The sequence below is a fragment of the Xyrauchen texanus genome, chromosome 1 (assembly GCF_025860055.1).
Source record: "Xyrauchen texanus isolate HMW12.3.18 chromosome 1, RBS_HiC_50CHRs, whole genome shotgun sequence".
In the NCBI taxonomy this organism is placed as follows: domain Eukaryota; kingdom Metazoa; phylum Chordata; class Actinopteri; order Cypriniformes; family Catostomidae; genus Xyrauchen; species Xyrauchen texanus.
In genome coordinates this window covers 61,552,813-61,574,570 of record NC_068276.1, presented here as the reverse complement: position 1 = coordinate 61,574,570, position 21,758 = coordinate 61,552,813, and the positions used below count along the sequence as shown (strand labels likewise).

The following is a 21,758-nucleotide window of genomic DNA, read 5'->3' as shown; positions in this document are numbered from 1 at the left end:
AGCTGCCATAGTGTCAGAATAGGGGAAAGGTGAATTGAGATAGGAATCAGCTACCAGCCTTGCCTCATCTAGCCTCAGATGATCCAGCAGAATTTGGTAACGGAAGAGCTCTGTTGCGTCAGGGGGTAGGAGGTTCTCTAGAGAGATTCTGAGTCTAGTGAACTCACTCGGGTCCCCTGTACTAAAGTCAGGAATTGTTGGTGTGGGACCACGATATGTGCTCTCTCTCCCCCTAGGATACTGATTAAGTGCTGCGTAAGCAGGCACAGGGCTCTTAGGTGGCTTATGGTCATAGCATGACCTTTCAGGAGGCAAACGTGTAACTCTAACCGGCTCAGGTGGTGGACCCGCATGATGGCTATGAGCAGGACCCCAACTACTGTAATCATTAGGTGGCAGACCTCCTCTATGACAAGAATGACTGGCAGTTTTACCTTCGTAAACTTTAGGCTGGAGGTCACGACGTGTAAGGGGCTTTACAGGTGAGCCTGCCTGTATCTGATCTTTTACTACTTGAATATCACGGAGCATCTTGCCCAGTAAGTCTAGCACCTGCTCTTGGTGTGGCTCTACAGAGCCTTCAACTAGCTGATTAGGCACATTGTCACTTTCTCTCCTGTCTGCAGCCTGTTCTGAGGGAACTGTAGGGCTATAGCCTTCACTATAGGCTGGATGAGGGACTCTATTAGGTGTGACGGTGGGCACTACTAGTTGCGGTGGCCGCATGGGGCTAAGTAAGCGAGGCAAAGGCATTAAGTGTGAGTTAACAGGGTCGGATATAGCACTGTGTGACTGCTGAGTATAATGTGGGGTAATTTGAGCACTCTGTGTGGCATGAACCGAGTCTGGTTCCCTTCCCAGGGTCGTGATAAGGGGAAGACTGAGCTGTCGGAGCTGACTGTGTAGGAACTTGAAACTGTGACAACTCTCCGACTTGCTCTCTGTCATAATGGGGCCCTAGGTTGTAGGTAGGTGCAGACCATTCGTCCATAATGCTCCAAGAATACTGACTAATAGGTCTGGAGGCTCTGCCTAATAATGAAGGAACTCTCCCGACATCATCCAGCTGGTTACCCCCTCCTACCTCCTCATCATAAAGTGCCAAAGGCTGACTGGCCTGTTTCCGCCGTGTGGCTGTGAGCTCATAGTCCTCTAAGTACGCTGGAGGGCGAACATGCCGCTGAGGCCTCCCTCCATCTGCATATACCCCTTGTCACTGCATATTAGGGCTTATGTATCCTCTTTATCCAGGGGAACGAATGAATCCGGCTCAAAGGACCACAATGTTTGATAGTTTGGGGAAGGAACAAAGGCTAAGGAGGTTCCTAATTATCCATTCGCCTCCTGGCGTGTCGGTCAGAACACAGGATATGATTCAAACAGTCAGGTTCCATTCAAAAGGGGCTTTTACATAGTAGAAGCCACAAGTCACAGGCACATGACAGGTTGCATATTTAGGTAGTCAGGTTGATATGAGGGTATAGGAGAGTATTTGAACAGGTGTGTGGGTGTGTGTGTGTGCGGTTAGTCACTCATGGACACACACTTTAGCACCCACAACAAGTTATCTAGCACATATCACGGGCATGTATTTTGTCTGCCTTGCTCCACAGTATAATGCCGTTGATTGACAGGCGCTCTAAGCTCCGCCTTTCCAACATTATGAAATAAAAAAACCAGAGTCAGATGCAGATTGAAACATTGTAACCTTTTCTGTTAATGAAATGGCTAAGTAGGCATCTTCAGCAGTATTCACACTGTGCTTTCTTGTTGCTTTATGATATGATATATCAATTAAGACTTTGTCCTGTTAACATAATTTAAGATTGACTTTGTCATTATTTTACCATTTCATCGGGATTAAGGGTATAGGCTAGTCTAGTATGCCCCCCTGCTGGTCATAACCTACATTCAATAAAAATGTTCAAAGAGTAGTTTCATGTTTTCCAAATACATATTTATTACAACGTATCCTAAACCAACATTTAGTGAGTTCCACTGTTGTAACTTTGCAGCCACACAATTGTTGATGTAATGATATAAAACTAAAGATTGATGAATGGTGTAAAAAGCAAGAATGTCCACTAATGTGTTATTTTATCGAAAGAGGCAGTAGTGGAGCAAAAGGAGGCAATTAATCTTTATAAAATAATTTATAACTTTACAATTTATTTTATGTCATATAACTGCAATCCAAATATTACATTTTTATAGGATACACACAAAAGGAAGAAAAGGACCAAGAAATAAGAGGCTCCTTAGTATGTTAAATAGTGGCAGGCAAACCCCCCAGGCTCACAGAAATGGTTTAACCCTACAACTCAGCAGCCAATTTAAAAGTACAACACTCACCCCTTCAAACTGGACAAGTGGCCAAATGGCTCAGAATCACATGAAACCAACATGTTGTCAACACGTTAACAACACGTGAAAAATTAACAGGTAGACAACACGTCAACAACGTGCAAACAACGTGTTGTTGACGTGTTGTCTTCGTGTAAGAACTCACATATTTTTGAACTGGATGGCTTTCCATACATTTGCGCCGCCCGCAGCGAATTCGCGTCTGTTCGCGTCTTTGCATTGACGTTGTTGTAATGGCGCCGCGCGAAACGCTGGATTCGCGTTATATGTGCAGCATAAGATGTTATATGAAAAAGATATTTCAAGACTCACCTGTAAGTAAATACATAGGTTAATCCCAAACACTGAATTTTTTTTATTTTTTTTTTAAGCAAACATCAAAAATATTACAACAAAATGGCATTCAAATTACAATCAACTTAATTTTAACATGGGCTGACACACACAAATAATAATATAATAAAAGACAAATAAAACATTACAACATCATATGAAGTCACCAGGGTACTAAAAAAATTAATAAAAATATTTTAACAAATTATATTCTTCAATTGTGTCTATCAAAATCACAGCTTTTTTATTTTTTGACAGGGTTTGTATTGAACCAGATAATTCTTGAAAACTACAAACAGGGGGGGAGATTTAAAAAAAAATGTATAAAATGTTAGGCCAACAACAAAATATTGTTAATCAAAAACCCTACTTTGCCTTCTTATTCATAATTCCCATATTTAATATCTACAAAAGACAAGTTCAATACACCGACCTTTTCTCACTCCACCAGTTCTGCACTCGATCCCAAAAAGCATGCGAGAATTTACAAGTGAAAAAAATTGCTCCGTGTTCTCTGTAAATGAGTTACAAAATCTACAAAGAGCTTTTTCAATATTAAATCTAATATTTAGAAACTCACTAGAAGGATAAATATCAGCTACAATTTTAAGAGTTTGCTTGTCAAAAAAAGATCCAAATGATTTCTTACCGATCGAAAAGGGAAGAGAATATTATTAAGGTTTTGTCTAATATAACTATTAGAGAATTTTTCACTTGTAAACTCAATTTGCCTGAGGAATAATGATGGTAAAAAAGGGGTGATTTGTCCATGACAAACCTTTGATTAATAATTTGATTCCAGAAGGTTTGGCAGATATTACCATAAATAATTGTTTAGGATGGCATATGAAACCATGTTTAAGTGTAAAAGCAGTATAATCCATGAACTCGCCAGAATCATCAAATAAATCACTCACAGACCGTATATTTCTGTAAAACCACAAAGTGATTTGTTACTGTGAAGAATGTATTTATTATTCCAGATGAATCCCATACACTGAACATTGCCTCTGTGATGCAGCATTATGATCGTCAACAGGCGTGTGTGACGTCATGAGTCATGTGCGAGCGGCACACACAATTAACCAACACTTTACTAAAGTCAAGTCATGTCAAATGTATTTGTATAACGTTTTTCACAATTTCAATGTAGAAAATGAATGAATATAATGACAATATTAGTTATTTATGTTTGGAACGTTTAGTGGTTAAAATGAGTAAAATAATTAAGTGTTTTGTGTCAGCGGTTAAACAAAATGGTTTTGTATGAACTATCAGTTTTAGTGTTAAAGTCATCCTGAATTAACTGAGGAAATACACGTAAATGCATTATCCTTTGATTTTGGCCGATGAAGGCTTTTGTTAGTGGTTTATTCGTTTTCTATGTAGTTCTTTTATTTTTTTAAGTGTGTTGTCCCTCCTTTGACCAAGAAAATTTATTATTTATTATTAAGACTTTAGGGGAACGTTCTCCAAACCTGCAGGAAACGTTCTATTTCCATAATGAAAACGTTCCTGGTGAACCAAGAGAGAACGTTATAATGTCCGTATTGGGAACCAAAAATTGTTAGCTGGGTATGTCATGTCAATGCTTGAATAAACAATATCCATTACAAGTTTTAGTCCAAAGTGTCCACATTTACAGAGAAACACTCATATGTTTCATCTTTCAGAAAACTTGATGGCACTAGAGCGTTTTTTTTTTTTTTTTTTTTTATGAGCATTTAACTGTCAATCAACATTGTATTTCATTTATTTAATTGTTAATTTGTCTTACTCCCATTTTAGCAGTTTTTTTATTTTAAAGTATATTTTAAGTATTTTAGTGTTAATTCATTTGCTCTTGATCATTGTTTTATTGTTCCATTGTTTTCAATAACTTTATTACTAGTCTGTAAACTTACCTTATCATTACTTTACACTGTTACTGTGTTTGGACAAGAAGTATATTTATTTATCTGCCTTCTCAAGTTCATCAGTAAGACCAACAGCACCAGCGCAAATGATGGTAATGTACAGCAAAAGCAGGAATAAGTGCAGACCACAGTAATGTAGTGTCAGCAAGTGACCTGCAGACTGGCCTTATTTTCTGTTTACTTTTATTTATTGAAAATTGGCACCTAATGTACCCTTGACATTTTAAATGTCATAAAATATGGGGGGTGGTTACAGACACACCAGCGGGGCCACCACACATAGTTTTGCTTAGGGCCCCCAAAAGGCTTGGACCAGCACTGCGTATGTATATACAGTATATATATATATATATATATATATATATATTATGAGCAGCCACACATTCAATTATGTTTTGTGTTTTACCTTTATTTTGGGGTGGGGGCTGTTCCATAAAATGATTGGTGGTGCTGCTCCAGTGTGGAAGCATTGTTCTGAATTAATAAATTTTCTGATATTTTTCTTCTCTATGTCTGTTTTCTCCTCCTCCAGTTTCATGCTGCTTTTGTGTTTCTTTTTAATCTTTTCATATTCTTCTTTGTCAGATTTGGTCTCAAGCTTGTCACCAGCGCGTTCATACTGCTTTTCAAGATCATGACTTTCTTTGTCTTTGACACATATTTTTTGTTCACTTTGACATGTGTGGTGTAATGACACTTCCCTGTACAAACAGTACAGTAGTTGTTTTTCATGACATAACACTGTGAGAGATTATTAGGAGAGACCCACGAGCAGTCGTACAGATGACAGTTCTCCTTACAGACAGTGCAGCAGGTCGCATAACTGCTCCACCACCATTCATTCACAATGGGGACTTTTTCTTTGTAAACTCTGTCGACTGTAATCTGAAAGTTTTCATAATTCTTTATTTTTTCCCTGTTCTGTTCGAGGACATCTTGAGTCACAGTTAGTTCTATCGGGAAGACACGCAGGCTTGAGTGAAGTTTGAGATGCCATTTATTTGATAGATGTAAAATGGGGGGTAATGTCTCTCTCTTTGGCGTAGGCCCCGTCCGGCAGTCCGAGGGAGTTGTACCCGGAACCGTCATGTCCTGCCGGAGATAGGAGGCAGGGGCGAGGAGCCTACCCCCAAAAAGAGAGAAAGTAGTATACTACCCCCAAAAGAGTTGATCCAGTTTGGTACGAACCAGGTCTTGTGTTGGGCGTTCATTCTGGAGGAGGAATTAAGAGATGCGAGCGTCAGAATTGACGTGAAATTTGCAATACCTCTGGCGTGGTTGTGTGAAGCCTTTGCGATGGGAAAGCATTTTTTTTTTTTATTATTATTTTTTTTTTTCGAGTTTGATTTCATCCCTGTGCATTTCCTCTTTGTCCTCGAGTGTGATTTTGGGCACTCCGTCGAGAGCCCCTGGTTGAGCAGAATCTTCTCTTTAGGCCGGCATTGCTGTGCAGTGTCTTTGTTGAAAGATAAACGACATTTGATATGAAAACCCTCCGGCGAGGGAAAAGTTGTTTGAGGTATCTTTGCCGAAGGGGACAACATGTGTAGGGCCATACGATAATGGCGACGTTGCATGCAGTCCCTTGTTGAAAGACATTTTGTATGAAAACCCTCCGGCGAGGGAAAAGTTGTTTGAGGTATCTTTGCCGAAGGGGAAAACGTGTGTAGAGCCATACGATAATGGCAACGTTGCGTGTGGTCCCTTCATTGAAAGAAAACATCATTGATATGAAAACCCTGTGAACCATGGTCCTAGAAGGCAACCCCTGAATCCTATGGAGGGAGCCATGTCCGAGAAATAGGGGCGTGTCATCCAGAGATTCTCTCCAGCCATCATCGATTGGTGGGTAAGAGAGGCTGTCTATGGAATGAGCTAGTGTGAGGAGGCGGAAAACGGCGGAGTGGCCTTGAGGAATGATAAGCATGGCAAAATTGAGGTGGCCTGATGGGGCTGGAGATTGCGTTAGGAGACCCAAACTGACCAGGGAAAGACGTGAAAATAGACCTGATCCTTTCATGTTTCTTTAGGGGGAAGCTTGCATTGTTAGAGAATGTGTGTGATGTCTAGAATTCTAGAGATGTGGCTCGTTGTGTCTTCTCTCTCGTTCTCGCTCTCTCTCTCTCTCTCTCTCTCTCCTCCCTCTTATTCCTCGAGCTGGAGCAAATACGGTGAGATTTTGTGAATATTTGCAAATCTCCTTCCGAATGTGTTTGATAGCTGATTCGACGGCTGATGTGTCAAGTTACCATTGTCTCTGACATATTCCGGAGACCAGATACATGCACGTCTAAACATATATGGCTGAATTCCGGCATTTACGCTGTCGATCATATTGGTTCTGATTAGTTGTTGCTGTAGTGGTCTGACCACGATGAGTGAATGATTTGTGAAGACATGCCAATGAATTTCTGCCTGATGATGCCTGAATGATAATAAAATGGAAGTATGTCATGAGATGGGAATTACTCGCTGTATGACCTGATCATAGCGAAATGCCTTACGCTGGCGGTAGATAATCTGATGAATAGGGGAAGCGGTGCGGAGCTTACCTCTAGGTGTCAGAGGCGTGCCGCAATAGTGGTGCTAGCGATGAGAACATGGAAGTACGTCTGGAGTAAGAAAATGCAGCGTTTTATGGATCGCGTAAATACGCCCTTGGAGGCGCTCTGGGAACCTCATCGAATGTTGTACCGAACGAAGTAAATTCTTTCGCAAGGCTTGGTGAAGGCTATATTAACCCGTTGATACGTATTTGTTTGCACTCGGGAGTGACGTAACTCTGCTTACGTTTAATATATTTGCATTCTGATATATGCATGCGTGGATATGCGATTAATGTTAACAGATTATATGTCTTTTCGAAGGTCTAAGTGTTCGACGTAGATATCCGATCTCTGTTGCATGATAACAGTCCTCCAGAAACAGCAATTTGTTTATTTGTGCCGGAAGTGCGGATGACAACATACAATATCAAAAACGAGACTTCATACCTCATTATGAAATTGCGATCGCCAGATGAATCCAGTTCAGCCTGCTTGGGTCAATTGTCCGTGACAGAGTTCATTCTATAACGTCCAGTAGCACTTTTGTCCGTAATTATAAATCTTGATATGTTCTCCATTGTTTACCTGAGATCTCGCCTGGAAGAATTACACTTCATCGTCGTTCTTCGACAGACTATGCAATCTGAGCAGCATTCCTGTTGTAAAACTGTATATTATCTTATATATGAAGTCTTCTAAACAGAATGAGCCCATCTCAAAGTCCAAAACTTTTTTTTTTTTTTTTTTTTGTGAGATTGTAGTTTTTTGCTTTAAAATAACAACATATTCTGAAACTTGAGAAGTGAAGCGGACTTATAAAGCAATGGCTTATGTGCGATTAGCTAGGAGTTACCCAGCTAATGATGTGATGATGTACACCTACTGGTCTTCCCGCTAGAACTACGCTCCACTTCCATTTCTTTCATTTTTAACTCCTTCTCTTTAATTCGCTCGTTCAGGTTGGAGACACAGACCTTGAGTTGTTTCCGCTCTTTCAGAACATCTAAAGTCATCTGGACACTTTTTCTGTTGTTTTCATCCAGTATTGAAAATAATTGATTGATGCTTTCCTCTCCCAGTTCCCAAGCTGATTTAAAAACACGCTTATACTTTTTGTCTCTTTTCTGTTTCTGGTGGTTGTTGAATAAGAAATGAACAGGCTGATTGTCTTCATCTCTTCTGCAGGGGATCTCAGCTGTGTTAATGGCATTTATTGAATCTGTTGGTGGTCCTCCATCTGAATGTGTGAGTAAGAACACAATGTTGTTCTCAATATCTCGACCAAACAGAGACTGAACTGAGTGGAAGATGTAAAACTCTTTTCCAGAGAGACGATTCTGAGACGCCTTCATCACAAAACAAACTGCGTCAATAAACTTTATCCCAAACTCACTTGTAAATAATTTGGTCAGATATTCAGCAACCTCTCCATCTTTCTCAGATCCTTCAGTGTCTCCATATCCTGGAGTATCAATAATGGTGAGAGATATTGGGTTCTCATCATCAAACACCTCATAGACAGTGATTGCAGATGTTTGGGATTTAGTTTGATCTTTGTGTTCTTGTTCTTCTGTGATCTCATAACACTTTTCATCCTCAAACTTCACCCCCAGTAAATAGTTGATCATGGTGTTGATGATGGTGGTCTTTCCGGTACCGGTTTCTCCCACCATCAGTAAGACTTTGTTTTGCTTTCTTCTGTCTTTTCGTCCATATGTCCACAGTCTGACCTTTCCATCAGTCCCATCAAAGTTTTGTCTTTCTGTGTTCAGACGGTACCGTGCTGGAGGGCCGGGATTAATCAGAATCAGAATCAGCTGTTTTGCCAGGTATGTGTACACATACGAGGAATTTGACTCTTTGTACATTGTTCACGATGTGCTTACTCATACAAAAAAACACAAAAAATAAAATAAAATCAGACACAGGCTACAGTGTAGACAACACAAATATACACACTATGAACAAAAACAATATAGACATATTGACAAATAGTGCAGTGAACAGAGTGCAAAGGATGCAGGAGTAAAGTTATTATTATCATTATTATGTACATGTCGGAGGTGGATGTGATACACAGGTATGCATACATGTACACAGTGCGATGAAGCATAGTGCAAAGGATGCTGGAATAATTAGTATAGGTATTTTGCACAGGAGTTGTGACTTGAGGTAGGTGGATTGGTATACAGTATATACAATATGACAATATAACAATATGAACAGGATGAACATTATGAACAGCTCTGAAATAGAGAATGATTAATAAAATTAAGTAGTAACCAGTAAACAGGTGGCTGATTAGAGACAGAGTTACTGGGTTATTGCACGTGAATTGTTCCTGACACAGTGAGTCAGAAATCAGCTGTTCATCAGAGTGATGGTTTGTGGGAAGAAACTGTTTCTGTGTATGTTGGTTTTGGCGTACATTGCTCTGTAGCGCCTACCTGAGGGGAGAAGCTGGAACAGGTTGTGTCCGGGGTGAGATGGAGCTGCAGTGATGTTTCCTGCCCGTTTCCTGACTCTGGAAATGTATAAGTCCTGAATGGAGGGCAGGTTGGCACCAATGATCTTTTCTGCAGTCCTGACTGTCCTTTGTAGTCTGCTCCTGTCCTTTTTGGTGGCAGATCCAAACCAGACAGTGGTGGAGGTGCAGAGAACAGACTGGATGATGGCTGTGTAAAAGTGGATCAGCAGCTCCTAAGGTAGGTAATTAGAATGGCATCATGATGAGATCTGCAAAAATGAGAAATGATAAAGCACTAACAAGTTATGATTTTAATATTGAGGTCTTTTACAGTTTTTGCCCATTGCTTTAACACTATAGACACATGCTTAAACCAAAGTAACATAACTTGAAGTTGTTGTTACTATACCTTAAACAAAGTGTAACCATACCTTAAACAAAAGCGCTGCTTTGCACTTTAGTTGCAATTCTGTAACACACTGGCTCCTTTCTGCAACACACTTACTCCTAGACACTACATACTATTTCATACATAAGACACTTAGTTCAAAAATGAAATCTCAGGGTACCATTGGGAAAACACATCTATTCAAAATACAACACACATTGGTTAATTGAAAAGACGAGTCCACCCTAATCTAAGCCGTTTCACAGTTTCATCCATAATAAGGACATTCCGACTGGAAAACAGGTATGTCTTCAACTCTCTACTCTACTCAGACTGTATCTAGAATATACACAGTACTGTAAAAAAGAAGCAAACGAGAACAATTTGTGGTAGCATTTTTCTACAGAATGCTAGAAGACCTACTGATGGTGGACGCCAACGCCTGTTCACCCAACAGCAGGAACTTGCCATAGTGAACCTAGTCAGAGCAAACAATGCAATCCGTCTCCACCAGCTACAGCAACAAATACTTGCAGATAGGCAAGTATTCAACAACATAAATCGAGTAAGCATTACCACTATCAAACGCATCTTGGTAAAGCACAACATGACCATGAAGCAATTGTACAGGGTCCCATTTGAGAAGAACAGTGTCAGGGTCAAAGAACTTCGACATGAATATGTACAGGTAAGTGTTTCAGTCCTTTACGTTTACAATACAGAATGGGTGCAGTCCAGTAACAGATGAATATGTACCACTGGATTAGTACCACATAGATACATTCCGAAAGCTACACAGGTACCTGTGTGGTGGGGTGGGTCGATTCTGTATGTGTAGTAGTGTAGGTGTGTGCTTTGAGTAAAGCCATCCATAATATGTATTTTTTGTTACAGAGAATCTTGGACATGATGGAGCTGCCCATTCAACCTTAGCAAAAACAGGATTCAACCTTAGCAAAAACAGACGACGGGGACGTAATATAATCGTCCAAAGGGCAATTGTGCACGTCCCGGGGCAGCGTGGGGGAAATATCACATTGTGTGCTGCCATAAGTCTTCAAGGGCTACTGCACCATCATGCCAAACTGGGTCCCTATAATGCGCAACACATAATCACATTTCTAGATGCACTTCATGATGCAGTTGTACAGGATGGACCAGAGCAGCCCAGGTTTGTTGGTGTCTGGGATAACGTCAGTTTCCATCGGGCTGCTCTTGTCCAGAACTGGTTAACCAACCATGAGGAATTCGTTTTCCGCTTGGAGATGGCACGTATATGACCGTCAACCACATGCCCGTATGCCTCTTCTGCAGGCAATGGAACAGGCCTGCGGAGACATTGAGGTGAGGTCAATCCAGGGATGGATTCGGCACACAAGGGGATATTTTCCCCGATGCTTAGCAAGAGAAGACATTGCTTGTGATGTTGATGAGATCATGTGGCCAGACCCCAACAGACGGCAGGATCCATAAGCCCACTTGCGCACAATTGTGTTTTTCTGTGTTTACAGTAGTGTATTGTTTGTTTTATTTTTGATTTAACTGAATTTACTGTACTGTAAAATATACTACTGTAATGTAAAGATTTTGAATTCAGTATTTCATTTTTTGGTTGTTGTGAAAACATGCCCTCTGTGGAACTGATTAAAAACAGTGAAAACAAAAGACTGCTGTGTTTTATATAAAGTAGACTAGTGTGTTGCTGCTGATCTGAAAGTGTATTCATATGATGCAAGTGGGTATCATTTTGTCATCAGAGTGACATTTTGATAAAGGATTGTTAGGTTTTGATAGCAGAGTTTCAATTTGACATAGATGTGAATGGTTTATTTCCCAGTGTTGTGTCTTATTTGCTTGTGTGTAGAGTTTTGACACAATGAGCCAAGTTTTGCAAAATGTGTTCAAGCAACGGGCAAAAACTGTAACATACTGAGTGTGTGATTGTTTTATTTTTCTTGTTTAATTTAAAGAAAAACACATTAATAGTCTATTAAATATGTAATACATATTTGAGTTTTGTACAGAACTTCTAGAAGTTCATGACAGTTGATCTTATAACACCTAGACTGTATAATAGTGATGGAGGCACAGTCAGTGTGTGTGTTTGTGTGTGTGTGTGTGTTACACATTCTCAGATTATGAAGGACAATATTTAACCCATGTGTGATTGTTTGTGGGTCCCATTTTCAAAGTTTACTCAAATATAATTATTATATTTTTGTATCCTGAGGTTTGTTGGTTTTGCCTTATTATACGTGAAGATCATGTAAAAGAACACATTGTAGGGATGTCAAATTAGCTCTTAATTATTCATCAGAAGGTGTGGCCTTAACCTCTGTTGTTTTCTCTGCCATCCTGTGGCATGGGCCAAATTGCTTATTTTTGCATATTTTGGTGAGGCAAGTGGTTTATTTTGGACTTATTGCTTCAGAAGACATTGATTAAATCACTGGAGTCACATGGATTACTTTTATACTGCATTTATGTGCTTTTAGGAGCTTGAATATTTGGTCACCATTCACTTGCATTGTATGGACAATCACACATCATGTCTTTATTGAAATACTTTTGTTTGTGGTCCACAGAAGAAAGGAAGAAAAAAGTTTGAGACAACAATCTGTAAGTATGAGTAAATTATGTAATTTCTGACTTACGGTTCATGGAAGGAGGTCGGTCCATGCTGTTATCTGAGTCGCCGCTGTCGCCACTGGAGTTATTGTCATTGATATGTTGATAAATCTTTAGAAAAAAAAATACTTCCTCTTAAGATTTCAATCATATTTATTTATTATTAAATATTGTACGTACATATATGAACAAAGTATCGCATTAATAAGAACATTCATACGGAGCCAGACGTCACTCAGAGGTTGTTGTCCTCAACATTGTTTCAACTTGTGAAACTTTAAGTTTCTATTTCATATAACCTCATATAAATCACAGTATATTGTATATTATATCTGTTATAAATGAAAAATAAAAGAATGATAATTTTAAAGAAGTCACTGTAACTTTCTCATTTCAGTTGATTACATTTTCAAGTTCATCCAAAGAAACCAAATAATATTTTATATAATTTCTATGGAAAAAGCTGAATAATTGAATAAAACAGTTACTAACAATAACAATTTAACAGTTTCATCAGTTGAATATAAGCGGTGTCTTTTATCAAAGACTAAAGAAACGGACTTTCCTGTATAACGAAAAGTGATTGAATGGATGATCTTTTCCTCAAAACATTTATTTTTAAGTATTCAAATATAAAAAACAATTATTATATCTCCTCCTGTTTCCTTATTTGCTGGTTATTTTCTCATTTTCAGCATTTTTACTTTTAACTTGAGCTATTTTACAACAAATAAATGATGAAAGTGAGACTAACGACTACAAAGACTTCTTAAAGACATCTGACCAAAAACATGAGGGAAACTGATGATATATGCAGAACTCTTGGCCAAAGTCCACTATATCCATAAAAGTCCATAAACCTGTATTGCTCTTGGTTAATAATTGAAAAAAGAAAATACAATCTCATGTAATTTGATGTACTCAAAACAGAAAGGCTTGTCATGGTATGACTTTCTTTATGAGCAGTGATAACACACACAAACACAAGGCCACTTGATTTTATGTTTGTATTGTTGTTGACTTCTTTTCAGTTTAAAGGCACAGAGGCACTCATTGAAAATTAATAAACATGGGAAGGCATGTGTTTACTTCATCTTAAATATTATGTTCTTTTTTACATCTGGAATGCTACATCTACTGATAGTTTCATGACTCACCAGGGGAGGGTCTAGAACACACTTGCCATAAAACTTATATGATGTGATTTAGTCACAGCTTCTGTTTTAGCAGAACAGTTAAAGAATGCTTCATGTGGAGTCAATGAGTAAAGTTGAAAGCTGTATTCAAAATTGTAATCAGTGTTAATTTGAGAATGGTACATCTTTTGCTGTTGATTTTATTAATTATAGTTTATGATAGGATTATAATAACAATAATATTTAATAGCTTAATATTTTAACCTGTTAAGATAAGATAATGATCATACCAAAGACCACAAAAAGAAAATTACTGTTTAATGTGCACAATCCTTGTAGGATACATTTGTTTCATTGTCCACATCTATAAAAACTACTTCACTAGAAGATTGAAGACTGGTCAAAACTGTGGGAGAATTTTAATTCCCCGTCTATCATTGATGTTGTGTCGAAGAAGCGACACTAGGGGTCTCTCTTGAGTGCCTTTTGCGTCTCTGATCTATGAGAAAAGGCCAATTAGAAATTCAGCGGCGCAAATCAGCGGCTTTTTCCCTTCTCTGCACGGCAGTGCAGCTTTGCCCCTGGGCGCTTCGACAGCGCAGTTAAAAGAGTTTATAAAAGAGTTAAAAGAGCTCCTCTAAAAGAGCAAATACACAGCTGGTGTTGAACGTCCTTTTCAGGACACGTATTTATAAAGATGCCTTTCCGCCCCTGTGTAGTTCCTGGATGTGTTAGAGTGCTGTCCACCCCTGACAGCCACAGGCGCTGTCTCGAGTGTCTGGGCAGCGATCACACCGAGGCAGTGTTTGTGGATGGCTCATGTTCTCACTGTCATGGCTTTCCTTCCTCTGAAGGAATGCAACTCCAGCCGCCCCCAGCATCGCTCCTTCTTCCCACGGCTGTCGATGGAGGCGATTCGGGGATGGCAGCATGCTCAGTTTCACCGGATATGTCCCCGCGAACCACCCGCCCCCCGGCACGCTCGTTGACTTCCATCCAGGCTTGAGGCAACGGCGGATCACCTCACAGCCAGCCTGCCTGGATGAGCTCGCTGCTGCATCGGAAAGCGGTCCGGCGTCTGACGCAGATGACTCGACTGATGCCCAGATGTCCGACATGCTTGCCCAGGCCGCTGTCAGCGTGGGGCTGGACTGCAACCCTCCATCATCCCCACAGCCTTCGCGGCTGGATGATTGGTTCCTCGGGTCTGCGCTCCGCTCACAGCCACCCGGTCCCTTTCTTCCCGGAAGTGCATAATGAGCTGACGAGTTTGTGGTGGACACCCTTCTCCACCCGTCACAAGGCCTTTCGCTCATCTGCTCTCACTACCCTCAACGGCTGAGCGGCCCACTGGTAGTGTGGAGGGGTCGCCCTGTGCTCTCCTCCAAGGCATGTAGGATGACGTCTTCACTGACCTCCAAAGCATACAGCGCCACCGGACAGGCCGCTTCCGCCCTGAATGCCATGGCCCTCCTGCAAGTCCACCAGGCCAAGGCACTTAAAGATCTGCACTTGGGTAGTCCTGATCCCGATGTGCTGCAGGAACTGCGCTCAGCAACCGGCCTCGCCCTCAGGGCCATGGAGGTCACAGAGCGGTCACTCGGGCAGGCGATGGCCACTCTCGTGGGTCAGGAATGTCATCTGTGGCTGAACTTGTTCGAGATGCACGAAGTGGACAAGACACTTTTCCTCAATGTACCTGTCTCCCAGTTCGGTCTTTTTGGCGACACCGTCAAGGACTTCGCCCAGCAGTTCTCAGTGGTGAAGAAGCAGACGGAGGTCATATCTCACATCCTGCCCCACCGCAAACATGCCGCCATGGGCCATGCTCCATCTGCTCGCCGAGGGCGTCCTCCTGTGTCTTCCAAAAAACGTGCAGCTCCGCCTCAACCCAGGCCTAGCTCTCAGCCCCTATGTTGAGTGCCCCACAGGAAGCTTACGCCCCTCGTCTCACGGACCCCTTCGAGGACCCATAAGGCTCCCAAGCGGTCCTGAGAAGCCCGACCCAGAGACCAAGACGTTAGCTCCGGAGCTGGTAAGAAGACCACTCCGTCCCCCGGTGGAGGGCCGGGAGGAGAATCCTCAGTTGAATTTATTTCCTTTGCCGCACCCCCTTCAGGCTGCAGTACCCACATTCTCAATAAAAGAGCTATTTCCTTTGTCTCTGGGTCACCTGGCACAAAAATGCCATTCTCACGGCACTCAGCCACCACACCTCAACAATCCCGGCACGCTGGATGCAGACCTCTCGCCTTCAGCCCCACGACTCTTCAGACCCCCTGGCCGGCCGGTTCTGACGAGTCCAGAAGACGCCCCCACGGGACCTCCTCCTCAGTCACTAACCCACCCCCTGCCGGGTGTTTGGAGCATGGTAAGTGCTTCGAGTCTTTTCTCAGCACCAGAGCCTCGGGACGCACCCTTGCCTCCCGACGCCACATTACCTGCTCCGCCCTGCTGCTCCGCCATGCCAGGTATGTCAAAAATAATCGTCCCCTTAGTGCCCCTAGCTCGGAGTTTGGACGCATGACTCTCACTTCCCAATCCGTCATGCTGGCTGGCCAGGACCATTCGACTCAGTTATGCAATTAAATTGAATAAAGCATTTATTCCGGGGCGTCCGCATTACCGCATAAGTTTCTACAGCACTTACTTCATCGTATCCAAGAAAGGTGGTGGCTTACGACCGATCTTGGACTTGTGAGTTTTCAACCGGGCCTTGCACAAACTCCCGTTCAAAATGCTCAAGCAAAAGCACATTTACTTTAGTACATCATTTAAAATGTTCCTAATATTGTTTTGGGAGTCCCCAACAACAGTTTTACATGCATGCAATGACAAAAAACACATTTGTTGTCTTATAATATGCATTTATGTTTACCTGATTTGCTCACCGACTCCCAAATGATTCGTTCAACGACTCATTTTTCCAAACCCCTCCTTTGCGTGACGCTAATCCGCGGTGATTGGTCAGATGACCCAGTCAGTTGTGATTGGTATACTGCAGAGATTGTCGGAAACGGAATGCCTATCACTGCTTTGTAGTAAAAAAATCTAAATCAAAGAAGGAATTTGAGTTGATTTATGTTAGCGATCATAGCCCAAAGTTCGGTGGTAAACACCCAATCAGTTATTGTTTGCGTTAGCCCAACGCATAAACATATTGGTAAAGCACTGCATTACTACAAGTTATTGCTCTATTCTTTATGACAACTCCAATAACATCGACAAACATTTCACATATTTCAAAAAAATTGACATTGGAGACCTAGAAGGAGGAGGAAGCTGATCCAAATAAACTTGGTACTGAGCCTTCCTTCAGTATCAACCGGCTCGCGAATCCACACTTGAAAGCATTCATGTACGTAAAGCAATCATCATTAAAATGACGCGAACACAGCACAAGGTTCGGGCTATACTTGTGTGGTATAGTTGTAAATATAAACTCTAGCCACTGATTCTTCACATGCTCGTCCCTGGGCAGTGAAAAAAGGTAAGCTTTTGATATGCACTTCAGAACACAGCGTCTTGTTGTCGACATGATGTTTTCAAGTTTTCCCTGGTGTCTGCGTGTGCAATGAGTGGGCGCGCCCAATTTGATAATTTTTCGTCTTGACGTCACAACGAAAAGGAAAATGACTCATTGGAAAAACGATTTATTAAATTGACTCAGAGTCGACTCCTACTTTTGAGAGACAATAACTTTTTGTATGGTGAACTTTCATATATAAAACTTTGCAGGATGTTTTTGTTCACTTAAATCTATGTTACAGACTACATGAAAGGTAATTTTCAAAATTCCGTAATTGGTGCCCTTTAACTTGCGTCCGGTATCTAGATTGATTCCCAGAGGTAGACCTGAAGGGTGCATACTTCCATATCTCAATATTGCCTCGATATCAACCCTTTCAATGGTTCGCGTTCGATGTCCAGGTGTATCAGTACAAGGTCCTCCCCTTCGGCATGTCCCTGTCCCCTCGCGTCTTTATGAAGGTCGCAGAGGCAGCCTTTACCCCGCTCCGAGAAGCAGGCGTCCGCATACTCAACTACCTTGACGACTGGCTCATCCTGGCCCACCCGAGTGTTACTATGCACCCACAGGGACCAGGTGCTCGGGCACCTCAGCCGTTTGGGACTTCAGGTCAACTGGGAAAAGAGCAAGCTCACCCCGGTTCAGAGCATCTCTTTTCTCAGCATGGAGTTAGACTCAGTCTCAATGTCAGCGCGCCTCACCAATGAGCGCACGCAGTCAGTGCTGAAATGTCTCACTGCATTCAGGCCAGGCACAGCGGTCCCTTAAAACATTTTCAGAGGCTCCTGGGGCATATAGTGTCCTCTGCGGCAGTCACGCTGCTCGTGTTGATGAATATGAGACCGCTTCAGCACTGGCTCCAGACTCGAGTCCCGAAACTAGTATGGCACCGTGGAACACATGGTGTGGTTATCACCCCTGCCTGCCGGCAAACATTAAAATCCTCAACAGACCTCTGCTTTCTACGGACAGGAGTCCTCTTGCTGCAGGTGTCCCGACGTGTCCTTGTCACCACAAATGCCTCCAAATTGGGTTGGGGTGCCGTGTGCAACGGGCACGCATCTGCGGGCCATTGTAAAGGGGCCCCGCTGCGCTGGCACATCAACGGCCTAGAGTTGTTGGCTGTACTTTTTGCCCAGCGGAGGTTTCTCCCGCTAATTCAGGGCAAACACGTACGCTCCCGTCACATGTCACAACTCGCCCGTCGTCTCCTCCTTTGGAGCCAGCAGCAACTCAAGTCGCTGCGTGCCACTCACATCCCGGGCAACCTCAACGTGGTAGCAGACGTGCTAGCACGACAACGCTTGCCCAGTGGAGAGAGGAGGCTTCACCTCCAGTCAGTCCAGCTGATTTGGGAACGGTTCGGCAAGGCCCATGTAGACCTGGTTGCCTCCCGAGAGACCTCCCACTGCCCGCTCTGGTAGGCCCTAACAGAGGCTCCCCTCAGGGCAGATGTGCTGGCACACAGCTGGCCCACGGGGATGCGCAAGTACGCACAGGTGCTGTGCAAGGTCAGGGAGGACGGGGAACAAGTCACTCTAGTAGCCCCCTATTGGCCCACTCAGACTTGGTTCTCGGATCTCGAACTCCTTGTGACAGCCCCTGCAGGTCCCTGACCCTCTTGAATTAGCCCCTCCCTGGCAAATTCCCCTGAGGAAGGACCTTCTTTCTCAGGGACAGGGCACGCTCTGGCATCCACACCCAGACCTCTGGAACCTCCACGTCTGGCCCCTGGACGGGATGAGGAAGATCTAGCTGATCTACCACCTGCTATTGTAGACACGATCAACCAAGCTAGAGCTCCCTCTACCAGGCAACTTTACGCCCTGAAGTGGCGCTTGTTCGCAAATTGGTGTTCTTCTCAGGCTGAAGACCCACAGAGATGCGCAGTTAGATCAGTGCTCTCATTCCTGCAGGAGAGGTTGGAGGGGAGGCTGTCCCCCTCCACCTTGAAGGTATATGTAGCTGCTATCGCGGCCCACCACGACACAGTAGATGGCAAGTCTTTGGATAAGCACAACTTAATTATCAGGTTCCTAAGAGGTGCCCGGAGGTTAAATCCCTCCTGGTCAAGCCTGTTCCCCTCCTGAGATCTCTCAGTGGTCCTCTCAGGTCTCAAGGCCCTCTCCCTGAAGACGGCCCTCCTGACTGCACTCGCCTCCATCAAGAGGGTCAGGGACCTGCAAGTGTTCTCTGTCAATGATACCTGCCTGGAGTTCGGTCCTGCAGACACTCATGTGATCCTAAGACAGCGACTGGGCTACGTGCCCAAGGTTCCTACCACTCCCTTCAGGGACCAGGTAGTGAACCTGCAAGCTCTGCCCCAGGAGGAGGCAGGCCCAGCCCCTTCGTTGCTGTGTCCAGTACGTGCTTTGCGTATCTATTTGGACCGCATGCAGAGCTTTAGACGTTCTGAGCAGCTCTTTGTCTGCTTTGGCAGATGGTGGAAAGGGAACGCTTTCTCCAAACAGAAGCTTTCCCACTGGGTAGTGGATGCCATGACACTGGCCTATCACACCCAGAAAAATTTAAACATTGTGTCTCTGTAGCGTTATAAAAATTCCACAGTTTATTTTGAGTGACCCATCTATTAAGACACAATAACATGGACATATATAAACATATTTTTGCAATTCCATTCATTGGGCTAGTGCTGCAAACATTATGTACTGTTCCTTTAAGTCAGTTTGGTCATATGTTTTTGGAACAAAATCTGGTAAATATGTAAGGTAAGGTGGGTGAGTAAATGATGACAGTCCAGCAGAGTTTAGCTCCAACACTAATTAAACACACCTGAAACCCCTAACCAAGGTCTTGAGGAGTGCTTGAAGATTACAAGGAGGCATTTTGGAACAGTGTTGTGGCCCTCCAGGAACTGAGTTTGACACCCCTGCTTTAAATTGTCACACAGAACTAATGCAAACCTTGAAGATATCATGTCAAAATCATTTTATCTTTTCTTTGGTTTAAAATGCACAAATAACAGCAACTGTCAGTCTTAACATTTATAATTAAAATAAAAGTACAAAAAAAAAATTACTATATATGTGTATATATACACTGGCGGTCAAAAGTTTGGAATAATGTTCAGATTTTGCTGTTTCAGAAGGAACTTGGTACTTTAATTCACCAAAGTGGCATTCAGCTGATCACAAAGTATATTCAGGACATTACTGATGTAAACAACAGCACCATCACTATTTGAAAAAAGTCATTTTTGATCAAATCTAGACAGCAGCATCACTCCAACATCTTATCCTTGTGTAATCATGATAAATTGATCATTTGGTGCTAGAAAATCACTTTGTCATTATATCAAACACAGCTGAAAGCTATTTGGTTCATTAAATTGAGCTTAACATTGTCTTTGTTTTTGAGTTGCCACTGTATGCAATAGACTGGCATGTCTTAAGGTCAATATTAGGTCAAAAATGGCAAAAAAGAAACTGCTTTCCCTAGAAACTCATCAGTCATTCACTGATTTGAGGATTGAAGGTGATATAATGCTTGAATAAACTGCAGATTTCATCCAAAGGTTTAACTATAGTCTTCAAAGATAAAGCACAACTGTCTCTAACAAGGACAGAAAGAGATGTGGAAGACCAGATGTGCAACTAAACAAGAGGATAAGTACATCAGAGTCTCTAGTTTGAGAAATAGACGCCTCACATGTCCTCCGCTGACAGCTTCATTGAATTCTACCTGCTCAACACCAGTTTCATGTACAACAGTAAAGAGAAGACTCAGGAGGCCTTATGGGAAGAATTGCAAAGAAAAAGACACTTTTGAAACAGAAAAACTAAAAGAAAAGGTTCCAGTGGGCAAAGAAACACAGACATTGGACAACAGATAATTGGAAAAGAGTGTTATGGATCTGAACCCCATTGAGCTTTTGTGGGATCAGCTAGACTGTAAGGTGTGTGAGAAGTGCCCGACAAGACCGACACATCTATTACAAGTGCTACAGGAAGTGTGGGGTGAAAGGTCACCCGAGTATCTGGAGAATCTGATAGCTGGAATGCCAAATATCTGTAATGCTGTCATTGCTGCATGTGGAGGATTTTTGATGAGAACTCTTTGAAGTAGTTTATCATTTTTTTTTTGCATTGTAATAATAATGTTTCATGTGACTTTCTTAATTCAGTTGAACACAAAAGACGTTTTTCACCATTTACCTTAATTTGGAACAACACTGAGTTCCGGTTATGGCGAGTAGCTGAGAGGTCACAACTTCTGAGCTCTGCTGCTAACTTGTAATTAATCCTACAATATTAGGCTACTCAGAACTGCTCTTGAAGTTAAGCAACATGTTTATAAGAGTACCGGGAATTGAAATGTCACGAAGAGGTGTCAAAAAGCCCAAAATACAATGACAACAGGAGGATGAACATTCAGACGGAGAAGAAATGAGCGATGCCATGGCTGCCATGGATGACGGCCCCGACGAGGGT

The 21,758-nt window shown here is 42.3% G+C and overlaps 1 pseudogene; it reads right to left on the bottom strand.

The window, feature by feature from the left end:
* Window positions 1–5,001: 5,001 nt before the first annotated feature.
* Window positions 5,002–10,690, bottom strand: LOC127645678 (uncharacterized; annotated as a pseudogene).
* Window positions 10,691–21,758: the final 11,068 nt, after the last annotated feature.